Below are 5,147 nucleotides of genomic sequence, written 5' to 3'. Positions count from 1 at the left end.
GTCCTCCATGCAGTCCCTGGCTAGCAGGGGGATTTTTAGGTTAATTCTTAAGTCCTACCACCACAGGAATCTGCGAGAGCGCTGTCTCTTTAAATATCCAATATAATCAAGCTGCTTTTTAAACCTACAGAATGGTGGCATCCTCCAGACTGGCAAAAGTCCACAGCTCAGCCCACCTTTCTCTTTACCTTCTCTGTTTGTTCCCCAGCCACTGTGCACAGTCCGTGTAGTCCCTGGCTAGTAGGGTGATTTTTAGTTTAATTCTTAGGTCCTACCACCACTCGGGAATCTCCAAGCCATCTGTACCATCAGGGTCACTCAGGTCACTGCCAGACCGCAGCTGCGTATGTCTCCTTTTTTGATATTTTCACGCAAATTCTTCTGTTAGTTGGGGTTTAGTCCACTTCTGTATCCTTCCCTTCAAGGCTCAGGGGTCCAAGATTATCTTCCGTGTTTGTGTTAATTGGTTTCCCTTTTCTTTGCTGAAGAGGGTCTGTGCAGTCCTTCTGCCTAGTCCGCCATCTTCTTAAAATGCTTCCCATTCTTGTTTCTAAGGAGCACCCTGGCTGTACTTCTTCCAAGATAGATATGTTTTTTTCTTCTGGCAGTCCATGGTATTTTCAGTATTCTTCCTCAACACCACAATTCAAATGCATGAATTCTTCTTTGGTCTTCCACATTCATTGGCCACCTTTCACATGCATATGAGGCTATTGAAATGACCATGGCTTGGGTCAAGCAAACTTAGTTTTAAAAGTGACACCTTTGCTCCTCAACACTTTAACGAGGTCTTTTGCAGTAATTTGCCCAGTGTAATATGTCATCTGATTTCTTGATCACTGCTTTCATGGGCATTGATTGTGGACCCAAATAAAATTAAATCCCTGACAACTTCAATCTTTTCTCCATTTTATCATGATGTTGCTTATTTGCTCAGTTGTGAGGATTTTTGTTTTCTTTATGTTAAGGTGTAATTCATACCAATGGCTATATGTAGTCTTTGATCTTGATCAATAAGTGCTTCAAATCCTCTTCACTATTAGCCAGCAAGATTTTGTCATCTGCATATCACAGGTTGTTAATTAGCCTTCCTTCAATCCTGATGCCACATGCCTTTTCATACACTCCAGCTTCTTGGATTATTTGCTCAGTGTACAGATTGAATAAGAATGCTGAAAGGAGACAACCATGACATACACTCTTCCCAATTTTTAACCATGCAATATCCCCTTCTTCTTTTCAAAGACTGCCTTTTGGGCCCTGTACCGGTTCTTCATGAGCACAATGAAATGTTCTGGAATTCCTATTCTTCACAATGTTATTCATAATTTGTTATGATCCCCACAGTTGAATGTCTTTTCATAGTCAATAAAACCCAAGTAAACATCTTTCTCTTATTCTTTGCTTTTAGCCAAGATCCATCTGACACCAATAGGAATATCCCTCATTCCATGTCCTCTTCCAAATTCAGCTTGAATTTCTGGAAGTTCCCTGTCAATATACTGCTGCAACCATTTTTGAATTTTCTTCAGCAAAATTTTACTTGTGTGATATTAATGGTATTGCCTGATAATTTTCACATTCTGCTGCATCATCTTTCTTTGGGATGGGCACAAATATGGATCTTTCCCAGTCAGTTGGCTGGGTAGCTGTCTTCCAATTTCTTGGCATAAATATGTGAGTGCCCCCAGTACTGCATCCATTTGTTAAAACATTCTCAGTGAGTTTTTGTCAATTCCTGGAGCCTTGTTTTTGCCAATTCCTTCAATCAACCTTGGACATCTTCCTTCAGTCCCATTGGTTCTTGGTCATATGCTACCTCCTGAAATGGTTGAACATCAACCAACTGTTTTTTGTACAGTGACTTCCATCTTCTTTTGATATTTCTTACATTGTTCAATATTGCAGTATCCCATAGAATATCCCATAGAATCCTTCAATATCAAAACTTGAGGCTTGAACTTTTTCTTAGGTTCTTTAAGCTTGAGAAATGCCAAGTGTGTTCTTACCTTTTGGTTTTCTAATTCCAGGTCTTTTCACATTTCATTATAATACTTTACTTTGTCTCCTTGAGCTGCCCTTTGAAATTTTCTGTTCAGTTCTTTTATTTTATGGTTTCTTTCATTCACTTTAGCTTCTCTGTTCAAGAGGAAGTTTTAGAGTCTCATCTGGCACTCATTTTGGTAGTTCTTCTTTCTTTGCCTTTTTAATGACCTTTGGCTTTCTTCACATGTAATGTTCTTGATGTCATCCCACATCTCTTCTGGTCTTCGATCATTTGTGTGCAATGCATCAATTTTTCTTCAACTGCAGCCTGATCTTGCCTATGAGCATATGTTCTACAGTCAGCTCCTGGCCTTATTCTCACTGATTTTACTGACCTTCTTCATCACCTCCTTCCACAGATGTAGTCAATTTGATTCCTGTGTATTCCATGTGGGATCCCCGTGTGTAGTAATTCTTTATGTTGTTGAAAAAAAAGTTATTTGCAAAGAATAAGTCTTTGGGCTTGCAAGAATTTTGCAAGAACTACCATATGACTTGGTAATTCCACTCCTTGGTGGAATATACCCAAAAGACTTGAAATGAGACATTCAAATAGAGACTTGTACACCAATGTCCATTGCAACACTATTCACAATAGCCAAAAGGTAGAAATAACCTAAATGCCCATTAACCAATGAATGGATAAACAAAAGTTATGCATACACACAATGAAATCCTACTCAGCCTAAGAGAAATGAAGTTTTGATAAATGCTGGAATTCCACATGACAATCATTCTTAGTAAAGAGAAATGTCAGAGAAAAAGGAGAAGACCCTCAACAAGATGGATTAACACAGTGGCTGCAACAATGGGCTCAAGCATAGCAAAGATAGTGAGGATGGTGCAGGACCAGGTAGTGTTTCATTCTGTTGTGCATGGGGCAGCTATGAGTCAGAGCTGACTTGGGGACACCTGACATGCACCATGACAATGTGCATGTGGAATTCCAGAACATTTAATTGTGCTTATGAGGAACCCATACATAGACCAATGGGCTGTCCTTTGAACAGAACCAGGGGATATTGCACTGTTTAAAATCAGGAAGGGTGTGTGTCAGGATTGTGTCCCTTCACCATACTTACTCAATCTGTATCCTGGGCAAATAATCCAAAAAGTTGGACTATATGAAGAAGAGTGAAGCATGAGGATTGGAGGGAGATACATTAACAACCTATGATATACAAATAACACAACCTTGCTTGCTGAAAGTGAAGATGACTTGAAGTACTTACTGATGAAGATCAAAGACTACAGCCTTTAGTATAGGTTACACCTCAACATAAAGAAACCGAAAATCCTCACAATTGGACAAAAAAGCAACATCATGATAAATGGAGAAAACATTGATATTGTCAGAGATTTCATTTTACTATGATCCATGGTCAACACCCGTGGAAGCAGCAGTCAAGAAATCAGCCCCCATATTGCACTGAGCAAATCTGCAAAAGATCTTTTTAAGGTGTTAAGAAGCAAAGATGTCCTGTGAAGGTGAAGGTGCGCCCAACCCAAGCCCTAGTATTTTCAGTTGCCTCATATGCATGTGAAATCTGGACAATGAAGAAGAAGACTGAAGAAGAGTTGATGTCTTTGAATAGTGGTGTTGGTGAAGACTACTGAAAATATCATGGACTGCCAGAAGAACAAACAAATCTGTCCTGGAAGAAGTGCAGCCAGAACAGTCTTTGAGAGTGAGAATAGCCAGACTTTGTCTCACCTACATCAGACATGTGTTCAGAAGGGACCAGTGCCTGTAGAAGTATATCATTCTTAGTAAAGAGAAATGTCAGAGAAAAAGGAGAAGACCCTCAACAAGATGGATTAACACAGTGGCTGCAGCAATGGGCTCAAGCATAGCAAAAATAGTGAGGATGGTGCAGGACCAGGTAGTGTTTCATTCTGTTGTGCATGGGGCAGCTATGAGTCAGAGCTGACTTGGGGACACCTGACAGCAATAACGACACAATGTGGTTGGAGCTTGAAGACATTATGCTGTGTGAAATAAATCAGTCACAAAAGAACAAATATTGTATGACCTAATTTATATAAAAAGACAAGAAGTCAAATGTATAGAATCTAAATTTATTAGTGGTTATCAGGGGCAAGAGGGAGCAGAAAAGAAGGGTTAATGGTGATGGGAAAAATCATATTGATTAAGGGTATGATTTGACAGCTGATTATTCTCATTGATGTCAGTAAGTTGTACAATTGCAAGAAATTGAATTGCCAAAAGTTGTGTTATAGATATATTTACAACATTGATTTTTTAAATTAAAAAAAGGAAAAAAGATTAGCTGCTGAGACTGCTTTTATATAATCAACAACCTCACAGAATTTGGTTCCTTAGTTTGGAGGTATAAGGTCAGGGTTCAGGAGGCATCCCGTTTAATTGACCTAATAATATAGTTAGTGCTTCTGTTCTACCTCTTAGTTTGTAGCATAGTGCCTGAGTTCATGAAAGCTTGCAAGCAGCCATCCAAGACATGACAATTGGTCTCTATTCACCTGTAACAAGAGAGGAAAAAGGAGAGTCAGGAATAGGAGGAGGATGTAGAATAAGTGGCTAGTTGCCTGTCTGTGAACAACTGCCTTTTTTGCCATGGGACCATGAGAACTGAATGGTGCTTGGCTACCACTACTGAAATATTGATTGAAAAAATTCTATAGATGAATCCCGAACAGAAGGGGGGAAATGGAGAACAGAATTTCAAATTCTCATAAACTCCAGACTTTCTGGAGCCATGGGGGCTGGATGAATTCTAGAAACTATTGCCCTAAGATATACTTTAAAACGTAAACCAAAAATATTGCCTGGCATCTTCTTAAAATTAAATAATAGCCTAGTTTGACTAATAAAAAATAACTTCCTTGAGCATTATGCTCTTTTAAGAACTGTCTATATGAGATCAAAGTGACAATAGTAATTCAAAAGATTAAATAGGAACCATGGAGGTAGTGAGTTTATGGTAGGAGCAACTCAGAAAGGGAGGATGAGAATGGTTGCACAACCTGAAGGATATAATCAATGTCACTGAATTGTACATTTAGAAATGATTGAATTGATGCATGTTTTGTTGTATTCTAAACAATAAAATAATTTTTTA

The sequence above is a fragment of the Orycteropus afer genome, unplaced genomic scaffold, assembly GCF_000298275.1.
Source record: "Orycteropus afer afer isolate SDZICR_OR568_19922 unplaced genomic scaffold, OryAfe1.0 scaffold01097, whole genome shotgun sequence".
Taxonomy (NCBI): Eukaryota; Metazoa; Chordata; class Mammalia; order Tubulidentata; family Orycteropodidae; genus Orycteropus; species Orycteropus afer.
Note: the sequence above shows the minus strand (reverse complement) of the source record.